Below are 16,203 nucleotides of genomic sequence, written 5' to 3' on the forward strand. Positions count from 1 at the left end.
CCTGTGCACCCTTCCAGGGCCAGCAAAGCACCGCCATAACCACAGTAAGGAAAAAGGATCTCAGCCTGAATTTGGCTATACCGGGAGAAAGAAAAGTTCTGAGGAGCTGTTGTTATTATGTATTCTAATGAGAAGTCATTGGAGAAATTAAAAAGGGCAGAGAAAGACGAAGATGCCAGCACTAATTCCGCAGGAAGCCTCCCAGGGAAAAGGCTGTGTGAGTGTGAACGCTGAAAAGCATGAAGGCCTGGAATTAGACTATCATTTAGAAAGCGTTACTAATCCGAAGTTACAGCAGTAATTCCATGATTTGCTGGGTCCCACACGCAGCGCCAGAATTAAAGATACGGATTTTCTAGAAATGTAACTCAACTGTGGCACCGAGTCTCGGCGAGATCCGAATGAATCATTCATTCCAAAGGCAACGAAAGACGTGTCATTAAGAACCAACCTCCTTCTCTCCAGCCCATCTGGAATATGTATGCTCGATGCAATCCCAGAAATTGTGGAAGAGATCGGAGGTGGGGAGGAGAGAATGTAGTCATTTCCCCCCTTTATTATGTTGGTTATTTTTAAGAAATAATTTTCCAATTATTTCCACAATATTGTGAGTGGCACTCAATTCTTCTCCTATTCTTTTTTTTTTTTTCTCCCCTCCCTACACTAGCATCGAGTCAGGTGCAAACGGTTTCAGTGGAGATGCTTTAAAACTAGACTGAACAAAGCAGGAGGCAACTGAGCAAGGTGGTTGATGAATGCATTTATTCCGGAGTAATGATTTGATGGGGGATGGAGGAAAGAAACATTCAAATTCCTAATGAATATAATTCAGGAGGAATCATTCGACCAGCGTGTTAAAGAAAATCTGTTTGGTGGGAGTGTTTCTGCACTGGCAGAACCCAGGAGGTATTTCTGTTCCTGGCTTTTGTAATTGCAAAAGGTGAAAATATAAAAAGAGGATCTGAGGAAAAAAAAAATATATACACATATAATAAATGTCTTTGTGTGTGTATATATAAATACATATATATATAAAAAATTCATGAAATAAAATGGAAGTGTGGAAATCCGTGTCTACATGTGAACTCTTACAAAGGATTGAGGCAAGCTTTTTCACCTTGCTGTTCTATCAGCTGGTCAGAAACCACCCTTGACTCCTAAATTATTTTTCTCCTCAAAATTGTCTGTTCTGAACTGATTTTTCAAGTATTTTTTCAGGCCGTGGTTTTGGTTTGCTTATCCCAGAGCAGTTCGCCCCAGAGGGGATTGAGACAGGGACTGAGTAATTTGGCCTTTAGTTTCCAGGAGAGAAAAATCGTGGTTGAATTTTTACTTGCGTTTAAATTCTTCATTTTCACCCCTGTTGTCGGCATGAGCCCACGGGTGTTTTGGGGAGGCGTGGAGGTGACCCCCCCCCTCAATTAATGAGGGAGGTGGCAGTGAACGATGGGGGATGGTGGTATGAGCATCCCCAGCTCGTGTGCACATGGGTGGGGGGAAAGGAGGTGGATAAAGCCCCCCAGTAAATCCCTGCTTGTGAAATACCCGCTGCATTTAGAGAGCCCCTGGCAGCCCACTGTCAGGTCTCTGTTTTCTGTCCTTTTGAAGTGCCACGGCAGAAGGAGGTTCTCCAAGAGTCCATCTTTGGGCCAGGGGTGGATTTTGGCTACACACGGGTCCCTTTGTGGCTTCACCCTTTGCCCTGTTTGCGTGGCTGTTGGCTTTGGATGGATCTTTTCCCCTGCGCAGCCCAAACCCGGAAGGGAAGGTGTCTTTTTTTTGGCTGTGCTGGGACAAGACCCCAGGTCCCGGTATTCCTGGCCCTTGCTGGCGGCTTTCTCTTCTCTGTGGGACTCTGCTGGCAAAGTGATAGGATGCAGCGTAGGCCAGATGTGGGTGAGGTTTCTGGAGCTGGGCCGTGATGTCTTTGTTCTTCAGGCAGAGCTGGAGATGGGCAGAGGGAGCCAGAAAGGGAAGAATCAGTGTGTGCCATTGGGGGGTAAATGGAAAATACCGTTTGTGGGTTTCACCCCAGGGAAATGATGCCCTGGGACATTGTGTGCTCCAACTCATTATTTCCCATCTTTTCCTGAAACTTGTCTGTCATGCCTTGCATTTGGCTTGAGGCACGAGGTGATGGGGAGTTGTTACCAGATACCTAGGGAAGCCAAACCCACCCAGGCTCAGGGGTAGGTGGAGAAGGGGCTCTTTGGTCCCAGCCATTCAAAGGAGCTGCCTCGGGAGCTGGGCCGTGTGAGCCCTCCTGCTTGGTTATGGATGAAATCCCATCAATGGGCATTTTTGCAGAATTGCCTGGCAATGGCAGGTTTGACGCTTGAGGCTGGCCTCGGCCATTTCTTTTGTGTCTCTCTGCTCCCACCCCCTCCCTGCACCCTTGATGCGGGCGGGCGGTGCCTCCCTTTACCTGCTGCTCTGCCCTGGCTTTGTCCATGCTGCTGGAGAAGGGGCAGAGCTCAGGGGCTTGGAAGGTTGAACACACTTGTGGCTGTGGATGGGTGCTGCTCATGCACCAGGGAGGGATCATGGCTGTGTGCTGGAAGCATGCTTCCTCGTGTCTTGGTGGAAGGAAGGTGCTAATTTGGCATCTGTGCAGGTGATAGGAGTCTCTCCCAGCTGCAAGTGTCAAGGTGCTGGTGCCTGGTATGTGGCAATGCACACATGCCATTCATGATGTGGGTACCACGTGTCACCTCTGCCACCGGTGCTGCTGCATCACAGCCCCTCGGTCAACCTAAGCCCCTGGAAGTCCTCAGGAGTCATGAGTACAAGATGGCCGCGTGGCTGCCCACGCTGGCTTCCCCACCACATGATGCTGGGAGTCACCCTTTTTAGGTTTAGGATTTTGGTTTTTCATGCCCACGAGCCCACTCACCTCGGGAAGGTGTTTGCCAAAAGCCCAGCTGGAAAAGCATCATCTCGGGCTTCTTACCCTCCTTCCCTGCCTTCATCCCTCCAGGCACACGTGTCTGGGACCAGAGCTTGTGCCGGTACGAGGCTCAGCCATCATGCTGACGGGCTCCCAGCATCCACACATAGCCAGGGCTCTGGCTTTCACGTTTTCAGGTGCCATCTAATATTTATTCAGGGGCCCAGGTTTGGTTAGGAGCATTTGCCTTGAAAGCTCAGGAGTAGGAGTAAAAAAAAAGAAAATGGGGGGGAGCAAAAGAACACAATCTCTGGCAGTTAGCTGTCTCTTGGAAACTCAGCTTGCTGTTCCTATAGAGGCTTTCTCTTTTCCTTCACCCTGGTCTGGCCTTAAGTACCACTTTAAGTGGGCTTTGCTCATTCACATCCAGGCTCCTTAGAGCAATTGAGCCCGCGGGGGTTTGAAAAGAAGGGACAGTCCTTCAATGGCAGGACCTTGGGCCAGGCTAATTGGTTTTGGTTCAAGGGGATACTGGATTTGTGAAAAGCCCAAAGACATCTTTCCCACGCCAAATCCCAGCTCTTCAGAGGGGGAAGTAAGGGGTGCCGGGTGGGGAAGGGAGCTTGAAAGAATGATGGTTTAGTTGAGGAACCTTCCTAATGACCTAGATGCCCACCAGCCTCTGCAGGGATGGATGCAGCGGGGGGCTGCACCCAGGGTGGCACGGCAGCCGGGGGATGGGGTCCCTCCTCCTCAGGGCAGGTGGATGGCGGTGACTGGCTCCCGGTGGCATGCTGGCAGCGGTGGCCTGGTTTCATTAAAACCAGGCTTTTTCTGTGCATGCCAGACTCCCGTGGAGACGCCGGGAGTGAAGGAAGCATGGGACTTGAGTCCAAAACCCAAACCGCTTCTGTGTGCTTGCCTGTGCAGCCGTGGGGGGAATTTGCTAAGGTCTCTTGTATCTCATTTTGATTTAGGAATTTATTTATTTTTAAACACTGACTCTCTGGCACTGTTCCAACAGTCCCACGACCTTTACTCTCCCTGATCCATAAAAATCACTTAATTATTGGGCCGAAAATCAAGGCTTGGAAACAAAGCCAGCTTATGGGACCATCATTTCTTGATATATTTCCTGAGAGGACATATTTCTGGGCACCTTCAGAGCAGAGCACGCAGCTTGTTGGATATGAGATATCAAGGCATTATTTATTGAGGAAGTCTTCACACTCTCTCATCTGTTATAATTAACTGATGACATTTTTTCTTAGGTTCAAAATATGGTGAAAAAGTATAATTAGCACGAAGCTGAGGCACTGCATTAAAATGTCTCCTATAGTTAATGTAGGATGGTCGTGCTATTTATTATAGGAGGGGCTGGCTCTGACCTCTGTGTTGCCTAACACTTTTTATTGTAAAGATTCTTGAACTTTTTTTTCTTTTTGAGCACCTCTGACACTCCCATTGTTTGCTGCAGGCCCTTGAAATTCGGCCGGGGGAAACTCTTCAGCTTGAGAAATGCCTATTCTTTGTCCCTTTAATTCCTTTCAGGTTTAGCTGAATTATGAATTGTTTGGAATCACGATTTCCCTTCAGTTGCCTCTTGGGAGAAAAAGAAAAATTGTTGTTTCCCTGGAATAATAATAATAACAGACCATGAGCAGGGTGAAACCCTGGTCTCCCACCACTGTATTGCGGAGCTCTGGACCAGCCAGGGAAGGTGGGAGGACAGTCACGGGCAACTCCATGACCCCCTTCCACCTCTAGCTCATATTCTTCCAGCACGGCCCCATCTCCTGGGAGAAAACTCCTCCGGGTCCTGGCGCCAGAAGGAAAAAGCGTAGATAGGTGTGGGTATGTTGGCCTGGGCACTGCCAGCCCCAGCAGTCCCCCTTCCCCACCGGCCCCGGGAGAGCAGCCTTCTGCCGCTGCCAGATAACATTAGTCCTGTATTTCATAGTGGCAGAAATCTGTGCCGAGGCTCGGGGCTTGAAATCGCTCTGCCCGTGCAGGACGAAGGCAGGGGTGGGTGCGGGGTGGAGGGAGAGGAATTTGTTACACTTGCCTACAATTGTTTTTCTTTTTGCTTATATAAACAATCTATTATTTATTAGCTATAAATAATGCATTTTTCTGTATGTTTGGAATGCACGTGATTTCTGTATATTAAAAATGTACATGGTTGAAGGCACCAAAGCAAGCGCTGGCAAGTCGGGGGGTACCCGATTTCAGTTTGACCATGAGACGTTAATTCAGCCTCTCCCTGCCGTTGCCCTTACGTGGCTGTAATGACACGGTCACAGCCTATTTTTAGCTCGCTCCCTCTTTCCCTGGCCAGGGTGGCTGCACAGTGAGGTGGAATTAAGGTTGTGCAGACAGCCATAAATTGGACACTTCCTAACTTTGAAGTGCTTGACCACGCAATCTAAACGAGGGCTCTTCAGGGCAGTATTTCTGCATGTGGTATTAGCTGCATTGGTCAGGGGTGGCAAATACAGGGGTAGAGAAGCCATAGAACAGAAAAGACTTATCAGACTATTGAAAGTGCTTGTTTGAATAGATGGGGGAGTCAACAGAGCCTACACTTGATCTGAGCTAAATGGCCAAGAAGATGTCTCCAAGCTGAGAGGGGGAAGCCTTTGTTCCTTCAGCCCCAGCCTTGATGTTTTCTTTGCCTTTAGCTTTGCCTCGTTCACTCCTAGGGAAGTTTGGGCTCCTGCTCTTGAGGAACCTTTGGCTTGTGTATTTGTGTGCTTGTGAAAGCAAGGGTTCCCCTAGGAATGTGCACACTCACACACGTTCCCATCATTGCACCAGCAGGTGTGTGCTACCAGCTCACAGATACCTGCTGACTGGCATCCTTGCCTTGCCTTGCACACTCCCCCTTCCCAGTGTCACTAACAGGAGCCATTGCATGTGTTGGAGGGAAAGGAGAGGCCTTTGTGTATTACCAGGAGGTCTAATCTCTTTTTTTAACTGCTGGAAGAATTACTTCGGAGGTGATTACATGCAATGCAGATATATCTTTGCTTGAAATGGCTTTTTTTTTGTTTTCTTTTTTCTTTGTTTACTGCGGGGTTTCTCCATTCTGGCCTTCGATAAGACTTTTGGCTGTCTGTTTTCTAGCGGAGTAGACTCTGGTTGAGCAAATTTGTCTGGGGGATTAAGCAGTCTTTTGTTTTACTTTCCTGGGCGTAATGCAGTCATGGCCCCTTGCACATACCTTGTGCTGACACTGGAGTATTTTCCCCCAGCCAGCCGTGTATTTGCCCTGGGTTATAATTATTTGACCTAGCGTTTTTGTGTTGTGATCTCCTGGAGCCTGATACCTGCCTGGGGCTGTTCCTGCATTGGTACAGGTATCGAAGTGTCCTACATTTAGGCTTCCATCGTGTGGGTATGGGCCTGTGTTTCACAAGCATCTGTTTCATAACTTTCCCCCTCTCTCCTGCATCTCAGTTCAGCAAAGGGCCTGTCTATCTGGATGCAGGCAATAAACATCTGTTCTCACCCTGACTTCTGTTAATGAGATAGAGACAGGTAAGCATCACACATACCAACTTTCCTGCTCTCAGCAACATCAAGGAAACGGTGACAAGCTATTAATGGAAAGTGATGGTCTGGGTGCTAATTAGTGCTTCCTTTTCAACTTTTACCTACATGTCTGCTGAGATGCCCATCCCAGCCTCTCCTCTTTCCTTGCATCCCTTTGTCTCCAGCACGTTCCTTGTTCACCGCACACATCCCATATCGAAGAGGCTTCTCTCTTTATTTTTGCTCTACCAATTGGTTTCTGCATCTCCTCATTCCCTTTTTGTGCCCTTTTCCCCTGGGTAATTGCTACCTGCACCCTCATTCTTTTGTGGTTGTTCCCAGAAAAGAAGTAGTATGATATTGTAGTAGGATCTGAAAGCTCGGGGGTGGGGCACATAAAGTTGTTTAGGAGTTTCTTGTCTTCATCACCGGGTAGCAATGTTCAGTTGTGGCACTGGTGCACAGGGTCAAATTACCCTGGGGACATGAGGTCAGAGATCTGTCCCCTCTTCCTGCAGGTGATGCTGTAGGGAGGCTCCTAGCAGCTCACAGGTCTTGGTCACGGAGCAATTAGTATTTAAAGCAGATCCTCTGGTGATGCCCAGAGACCAAGTAGAACGGGCCTCTGTGGTGTGAGCCTGCCCCAGAGAGCTTGCAGTCTAAACCCTAAATGATTTTTGCTGTCCACCAGACCCCATTAGTGGCTAGGTTTTGAGCTCCACCCCAATTTACGCTGCTGTGGCAACGTGATGCCTGGTTCAGCTTGGTGCTAGGTCTCTCCTGTTTCTCTTTTTCCTGGTCCCTGGGTTCTCCCCCTTCCCCAAGGACCCTAATTGTCCCCTTCTCACTTTTTTTTTCGCATGGGCTGTGGGTTTCTCGCTGCCAGGCTTGTGTCCCAAGGAGCTGCCTAATCTGCCCCTGTCATTCCCAGTCACAGGTTCTGCACACACCATAGCTTTATGGGGAATGCTTGCAGGGCAGTGGGAAGAGGCAGCCATGGTTTGCACATTAGCTAATTAATTTTCATGACTGAACGATGCTGCCTGGTCTCTTGTTTATATTCCTCGCCTCTCCCCTTCTCCCCCCTCCTCGCTGACACACACACAAGACGACACCTCTCGTACGAACGTCAGCATCCTTCCACAGCCTTGAGACGCGAGCAGTTATTCTGTTGGCTTGTCAAACGCGGGTTTCCCTGCTTCATGGTACACAGGGGCCCCCTGTTTCACATTTGCTGATTCTTATTAGACCCAGCGCGCCAGGGCCCTGTCTCTCCCTGCAAAGCAATGCGCCGCATCCCATCCATAAATCCAACCCTGGAACAAAGCCTCCTCTACCCTGCCCCATATTTCTACCCAGCCTGCCCGCTTTCCCCTCTCTCTCTCTCACTCTCTCTCTCTCTCTCTCTCCCCCTCTCCCGTGCTGAAGGTTTCCTAGTGCCAGGGAGATATGATAATTCTTGTGAAGAGAGCATGAAATGCCTCTGCTCTTTGTGTCTGTTTAATTCAATGAGAATCCCAGCCCCAGATGTCATGAATGGTGGGCTTTGTGCTGGCCCTTCCTAAGCCCTAACCGCCAGCCCTGCTCTCTGTCTTTCTTGTTTCCCACCACTGGATACTGATTAACAAACTAAATTATTTTTCCTCCCTAATGATGTTTTCCCACTTTGCCCACCAGGCTGGAAGAAGCCACGGGGAGGAAAGAGTTTGTGCAAAGGATGAGATAGCCAGGGAGAAAATTAAAGAGACAGTGTTGCTCTCTGGGCTCTGGCAACGCAGGTCCACTTGGCTTTATTTCCTTATTAGAGAACAGGGTCGTGCCTAGCTGTATTTTATGTGGCTGGGTGTATTTCAGCCGAGGGGACGGGCTTGAAAGCATCTGCACAAGGTATGCTCTGAAGCATGCCAAGGTCTGTAACTCACTCACAATTGTGTATGCGAGTTTGCAAGGTCCCAAATTTAAAGTCTTTTTTTTCAGCCATGAGTGGCATGCGGTAATTACTTGACATTCGTCCATGCATATGGGAGCCTCTTTCTAATTGAGACAAATTCTCTTTTCCTTAATCAGACATGACTGCAAGTTCGTGGAGTGGGATGCCTTGAGAAGGGCTGGGACGTCTCCACCTGAGCAAGGAGAGGTGAGTCCCTGGGAGTTTTGCCGAAGGATTGAGTTCAACTCATGCATGGGAGACCAGCTCTTTTACCTGATCCCTCCCTCCCTCCCACAGCCAAATTTCACAGCCAAGCTTTTGAAACGGGGCCAGTTGTTAGCTGCTGCTAGAGAAGGCCAGCAGCGATAATCCAGGGAGCCTGGATAGAGCTGGAGGCAGGTGGCCAAGGCAGGTCCATGCAAAGCCACCTGCTTCCCAGAGCCCAGCAGTGCCCCCTTGCTGGGCACCAACAAAGCTGTGGCCAGCAAACACCCTCCTGGAGGAGGAAGAGAGGATGGGTGTCAACCTTGTGAGTAGAAAAGGTGGTAGGGAGGGAGAGAGCCTTTCAACAACAACCTGGGGGTCTGAGTTTGCAGTTGGGAGTCATTGAAAGGGGGGGTTGGGTTGGCGTTTCGAGGGTGGTTTTTTTGTTTTTAAAAACTAGAGGAGCCCCTGGTCTGGTGGTATGTGCTCCTGTCAGCTAGGACGTGGGCAGGGGCAGGTCTGATGGACAGGGCATGTCAAGGAACAGGGAGTGCTCGGGGAGGCTCTACATCAGTGCAGGACTCGGCCCTGTTTTTATCAGACACTGTGAGAGCTCTGGTCAGAGAGGGCCAGAGCCTTGCCCTTCCCTGTGCAGAGAAGGGGGGGCTTGTGCAGGCTCAGCTTGTAGAGCGGCTGCTCCCCTCAGGGCCACGCCGGTGCTGCAGTACCCAGCCATGGTTCCCCTTTTCCTCAGCTGAGGCTAAAAGGGGGAATGAACAGAGAAAAGGGGTTGCTTGGCTGCACCCACTGAGCCCCTGCCAGCACACCCACTGCATCCAGCAAAGTACCGCCTTGCGTACGGCCTTTGCTTCCCACTGCAGTCACATCTGACCCTTATTACTTCTGCAAGGTAGAACAAGGCAGGAAAAATGGCTGTGCAGCGAGTTTCTTCATGCGCCAGGATTTATTAAGAACAATAGGGGAAATCAATCCATCTATGTAGAATACATCGCAGCCTGCAATGGGATAAAGCATTTATTCCGCTCTTGAAGGGTAGAGCTATAACTCATGGGAGGCAAAACCCTTAGTGCTCTGGAGTCCCTTCCCTTCATGTGTGCAAAGAAATGCTTTAGCCCATGGCAACCTACCAGCTATTGAATTTGTGTGGAGAATCTGCTGTCCTTCCCCTCCGCCGGCCCCTTTTTGGAAGGCGAGTCACTCATTAAAACACACCTCTGGAAAAATGAAGGGGCTGTCTGTTCGAAGGCATCTCTGCATCTCAGTTTTACTTGAAACAGAGAGACCATAGAAATGACTCAGTCATGTAAAAGCAACCCCCCACCAATTTTGAACGGACAGATCATGCTTAAACCAATGCAGGATTTGCTGTAACTTTCTGCTGATGCCCAAGGACAATGAGGCGTTGCAATTACAGCAGAGAGGGACTGGTTGGGGTGTCGTGACAAGGCGAGATGCCGTGCAGGGAGATCTGTGTTCTGCAGCTGAACACTTCCAGTGCTGACTAGATGTGTGTGTGTATATATATAAGTACTACCCTGTGCCCGGCTCTCTGCTCAAGCTACAAGGCATGCAGTGCAAAGACTGGAGCAGTAGTTAGCAGGGGCAAAAGGTGATTGGGATTTGTTATAATCTTTCTGGGTGTGAGAGGGTGTGAAGGCGGGGGGGGGCAGGGGGGGCATTAATAGTGAAACAGTACTTTCACTAAGCCTATTTTCACTGGGTCTAATCTACGTTGTGGGAAGAGGATCTCTTCAATAGGGCAGACCCAGCGAAGCTGGTGAACTGTTTGGAGGGGGTCTGGAGAGCCGAGGAGCTTGGGCAGGGGGAAGCGTAGCAATTGAGTGGACGGCCTTCCTCAGCAGAGATGACTTGGTAGGTAGTGTGCTGTTGGGCAGATGGGGTTAATTCTTACACCCAAATCAAAAGACAACTGAGGGGGGAATGTTTTATTAATGAAAGCAGCCCTTTGTGAGTATTCCTCCTGAGGCACGTTCCCTCCACCCGCTGCCTTCCCCCCTGGCTGCTGTCTGGCCCCATGTCTTGCTCGGTACCTGCTCAGCTGCCACTCACCCACTGATAGGTTTCATCAAGAAATTTCTCCATACGTCTGAGTCCTGGACCTGGGCGAGTGGGATGGGACAAGGAGGAGGGATGGGTCCTTGGCTATGCTGGAGAGAGGGATGTACCACAGGCAGGCAGAGCTTGGGCTGTCACAAGTTGCATGTCAGCCCATCAATTGCTGCGGTGGTGCTGCGGGGGTCACCTCTTGCTGGTATCAAACAGTGAGAGAAGCAACGGTTTGCAGTGCACGAGGTAAAATGCAGGTCAAAAGTGGGCACCTCAGTGGGCTGGGGATGAAGGGGCCCGCTGGAGACTGGGATGGGGAAGTTGCGAGTGCCTTACCCGCCCTCAAGCCCCTTTCACATCGTGCTGCCTTGCCGCCTGCCAGGTAGTGGGCCTAGGAGAGGGGGAGCATATTTCTGTGCACCAGAAAGCACCCTTGCCCCCTTGTTTTTTATTCCCGCTGTCTTCCTATGCCCGTGTCCTCGGGGGGCCCTGGGCAGCTTGTTGTGCCAAAGGATGGGGCTGTGGGAGCAGCAAGGGCTGTGTGTGGAGATTATTTCTGTCGCTTTGTTAAAAATAAAACAAAAGCTGGTTTATGACAATTGATTTAGAAGAAGGAGGAAGCGGAGCTCAATTCCCAGAGCGCCTTTTAGAAAGGCTCTGCATGCGCGCGCGTGTGTCGTATGCGTGTCAGAACAGAGCACCCAAGGAAGGCCGGGTCGGGAAACCTCGCATGGAAGCGGGGAAAAGACCCCGGTGCATGGCTGCTTCCCTGAGGGAACCCCCGCAGGGCTAATGTTTGATCTGAAGCTCGGTTGTACTCCTCTGAAACCTTGGGATGTCAGGAGCTCGAAGGGAGCCTGGGACGGAAGAGGATGCTATTTGCATTTTCCTATGAATGCATCTATTTGTATAAATCTGGTGTCTCTGTGCATGCGCACACTCCCTTACGCATGCATTTGTTTGAAGAGCAACACGCTGTCCCCATGGTGTTCTCTGCTCAGGGCCAGAACTGGTTAGTCTGAATTTCAGACTCTTCCTGGAGGAACCATAACTCCCCTCCCCAATTCAAATCTAGCGATGGCTACGGATGTAGGAGTCCCGAGATGTTTCACCGTGTGATAGCCGAGTTTCATTGTGCAGGACGAAGGCTCCCCCTTTCAAATTTGCACAGACATCAAAAGAGTCTGGAAGGTTCAAACAGATCATAACGTAATCAAAATGCCAAGCCACCGTCTGCTTCTGCCTTTGGGTTGACAAGCAGGATTAGCACCCAAGGGAAGCAGGGTGTAATAGTGTTTCACGGGCACTGTGAACAGCCCAGAAGTGTGCGGAGTACAGAAGGGTTAGCCGAAGGGCAGGTCTAGCTACAGACGTACGGGTGGGGGGGGTGGTGGATTTTAAAGCAAGGAGCTGTACACGTACAACCTCCGTGGTTATTTACTTTAGCAGAAGGCAGGACTCCTGTATACCAGTTATGTCATGCTGGAAGCAGTTTAAGCTAAACTGGAGAAAGCCAGTTTAAGAGTGGAGATGTGCACCAGCGTGGCGAGGAGCAGTAGCAGTTGACCTATAGTGCTGTCATTATAATGGTGTGGTTTTCAGTGTAGACAACCCCGGAGTGGAGCAGCTAGCCTGCCATCCCTTATGTTTCACTGTCTAACAGAGATGTATAACATGGCCCTGTCTGCGTGCGGTTGCAATCACCCTCGTGCTCTAGTTTTCCACAGAGTACCGGAGCAGATGCCAAATTTTCAGTGTGCGTCGTGTGCCTATCGCACCATGTTTAATAGCCCTATCGTGGCTAAAGACACATGAAACACTTCCCAAAGACTGCTTTAATGTCAGTAATTGCTGTAGCTGTCCTGAGGACAGCCCGGGACCAAGGATGAGGGTTCCTTTGTTGGTATTTGGTACTGCTCGTTTGGAGAACTGAACAACACTGATGTTTCCGCTGTAAAGCTCCCATGGAGCAGGAAATGCAGATGTAGCTTTGTCTGTGTTACTGTGTCTTTTCCTGCTATAACTGACCTTATTTTAAATGTATGTTAAATTAAGATTTAGGAAGCTCACATCTTCTTTACTGCTATCTCTGCAGTTTCAGTTTGGAATTTATTTTGTTTTGGCCAGGAGAAAGGTAGAATTTGCCCATAGCTCGCTCTCTGATGGCTGGTCAGGTGACGTTTTCCCTCGTAGCTCTTTAACCACTGACCTGTATTGCTATACCTGTTCAGGCTGCATCTTCCAGTGCCAGCCCAGTGCCCAGCAGCTCATGGGAGTCACTGGGGCACATTTGGGCAGGCAGCTGCACCCCAAAAGTGGCTGCCCACGTGGGGCTAACCCTGCCTTTGATCCTGCACCGCTTGTGTCTGAGGGGAAAGCCTCGGCAAAGACACAGCTGCCGCCGTGGCCACGAGCAGGCCCCTGGCAATGTGTGCTGCCTTGTGAAGAAGTGTTATTTGTGATTTTTCCAGTCAAGACGGCTGGGGTAAAAGCTGTGGAAGTGCTGCATGCCCAGCGCCTTGGCACTGTGAGTAGGGCCCGGGCTAAGATGGCCGCTCGCCAAGCCTGGAGAGCACACTCTGGCCCACCATAGCGACTCCCTCACTCCCAGGGCCCCCTTTCCCTGTGGGCCTGCAGGATGGCTGCCACTGCTGCCAGCTGCTGTGTGCCAGCCGCCTCAGGCTGGGCTGGGGGGGAGCCTGGCAGGGCAGGCTGGCCGCAGGCCTGAGGCAGTGTGGGCCCTGGCGGCCATTTTGCGGGAGGCAAGCGCCGCCTGTAAGATGGCCGCATGGGCATGAGGTGGGGTACAGCACTGCCTTGTCCTCGCCACGCTGCCTCCCTCACGCCGTCCCCTCCTTATCTTGCTAATTACTGATGAAGGCAGAACAATAACGGGAGCTGGCATGCCCCAGTTCTTTCTCTGCCACCTCCTTCCTCGGGCGGAAAATCTGCGTGCACACCTCCCCCCCCCCACCCGCCAGCCCCTCTGTGATATTAACTGAATTAACATACTTCCTAATTTGCCCTGTGTTTTCCCTGCGCTGTCTCCCAGCCGCCTCATCATGGCTTCTCCAACTGGTGGGGAAGGAGCGAGTGCGTTCGTTCTCTCCGCTCATTTGGTTGTATGCGAAAAATCCTTAATGACATCTAAAAAGGGTGGCGGGACAATAGCCCACGCGGGGTTTGGCAGGAGACATGCGATATTTACCCCGCCAGACCATCCTTGCTGCCGCTTTGCTGGGGGATTACGACGGCTGCTGTCCCCACGTTCCTCCATTTATTTATTTTGCCGGTGGCGGGGGGGGACGCGTTGGCACGCGGCTGCTTTGTGCGCCTTGCTTCACCTATGAAAAGGACACATTAAGGTGTTTCCATAAACCCCCGGATGACAAAGAAAGCGCTTTTCTCTTTGGCTCGTAGGCAACAATGACAGAAGCCTTTAAAACCATGATTTTTTTCCACACACACACCCCTCCCCGCAACGATTGCAGAAGGCGTCCCCTAAAAGGAACTTAATACATATCATTAAATCTAAAGCACTGAGCTCCACTCCTGCTAACTATGCCATGCTTTTTGTTTCTGATAGTATTTGTCCGTTGCAGAGAGCAAGCTAGGGATGTGGAGCCTCCCCCACCCTCCTCCCTTTGTTTAAGTGACAAAATGTTTCCATGTTCTTGTTTAGAAAATAAATCTTTCTGGGGTTTTCAGCTTTTATTTTTATTTTTTTCATTTATCATGATGTGAAATCCAAACTCCCCTTCTTCCCAGATCTTGGGAATCCATGTTCCTCATGATCAATTTTTCCTTCTTTATCAAAACCCACAACATTATTTTATAGTAATACTCCAAAAACGCAGTAGTAATATTTTGAATTTGAGTATTTCGAGCTTCAGGATATTGCAATTTTTTTTTTTATAAGCGATGAATGAAAAGCAATGATTTAAGTGTGTAATGCACAATGCAGATGCCATGCATTGTAAATACATTTCAGGGGCATAAAATCCAACACAGAGAGCCAGTGTTCCACGAAAGCTGGGAGTCCAAAAATAACTGTAAAAATGAATTGTCTGTCGGGACGAATCTCTCAGATCCCAGCCAATATTTACAGGGTTACGATATACAACTGGGTTACTTATTGGCATAAATGCCTCATTTTAAAATGCTGATGATAAACTAAAAAAAAAAGGTGGAGGAGTTATTTGACTGATTACTGAATGCCATGGATTCCCTGCATTTAATTTCATACTTACAGGCTATTTACTTATCCCATGTTTATGGGTATGCACTTTAGCTTCATATAAATCTCTCTTTCTGTCTGTCTCACTGCGTTCTTTTCTCTTTTGCCATCTCATCTGCTTCTCATGGTCCCTCTCCTGAAACCACATCACAGGATCTGATGGGGAGAATGGGAATCTGCCTCTGGTCTCTATCATAAACTTGCCAATGTGGGCTATTGTGTTGGGAGCCAGCGGTCACCAGATGGTGCTTCATTGCCCAGGGTCTGTGTCGCTCCTTTAGCATTGTGTTTCCCCCCAAGATCTACCTACCCTGGCTGAGGAAAGTGTAAGGACCTCGAGTAACGTACCTCAAGGGACAACATGCTTCTGGGTGCGTTGGGCACTTTGCAGCCTCAGCCATGCAGCTATGAGCTGCCCTTGCAGAGCCGAGGTTTGTTAATACACGTGCTCAGCCATGTTCGCCCCATCCGTGTACCTGGGTAGGAAAGTTAGCATGCTAGCATAGGATTGAATGCTGTCTTCATGTGAAAAGCAGTCCACATCACCTTGAGTGGATATCTTGCTACCTTTATGTACTGAGCTTGGGAAGACAGGGCAGAGACATCTCTGTGTCTTAGCATGCCCCATGTTGGGATGCCTATACCTGTGGATGTAGACAAAATAAAGCTACCTGCTCTTAGCCTGGGTTCCCAGACAGCTCTTGAGTGTCTGCAAAAGGACTGGCTTATGCAGGTATCCTTGAGAGGTGGAGGTAGTTACAGAGGGCAACCTGAGGTATGGGGCTTTTCCTGTGAAAAAATGTCCTCCAGCCAGGAGAGACCCAGGAACAAATCCTGCACTTGGTGCCTGTATGTCCTCAGGAGGTCCTGGGCATGGTTGTGCATGTCAGCTGCAGAAAGGGGATTAATGCAGAAATAAAGATTGAAAATAAAACACTGGGAGCAATGGCTCTTCCTGAATGCAGACAGATGGAGAGAGCCTGGCATAATTACATTTAGCAAAGGGCTACCATGAATGAAACCAATTAAAGGGAGAAGCAATGCTCCTATGAGAGTGAGTGAGAGAGGAAGACAGCCACCTCTCTGGGTCTTCTTGGGTATCCACCTTGCATGGGGGGTGAGCCATGCACAGTCCCCAGGTCATGGGTGAGCTTGCGTGTGCACCTGCCTCCTGGCTCAGGGGGACTTCATTTATCTGCCAGGGTAAAAAAAGAAGGAAATGGGAAACATTGGGTGCTGGCAGGGCCAGCGCGGAGCTGGCTTGCAGCCAGCCCCAGCCTTGCTGTCTCCATTGTCTCATGGCTTTAATGCATGCCTAGAAAT

At 49.8% G+C, this 16,203-nt stretch overlaps 1 long non-coding RNA gene across 1 annotated transcript in view; it reads left to right on the forward strand.

Annotated features, from left to right (window-relative positions):
- LOC121091872 overlaps positions 1–16,203 on the forward strand; it is a 40,867-nt gene that overhangs the window by 6,480 nt on the left and 18,184 nt on the right. The window contains exon 3 of the long non-coding RNA XR_005829064.1: positions 8,489–8,558. This is a non-coding gene — a long non-coding RNA (uncharacterized LOC121091872). The remainder of the gene's footprint in view (positions 1–8,488; positions 8,559–16,203) is intronic.

Source organism: Falco naumanni, chromosome 7 (genome assembly GCF_017639655.2).
Source record: "Falco naumanni isolate bFalNau1 chromosome 7, bFalNau1.pat, whole genome shotgun sequence".
NCBI classification, from domain to species: Eukaryota; Metazoa; Chordata; class Aves; order Falconiformes; family Falconidae; genus Falco; species Falco naumanni.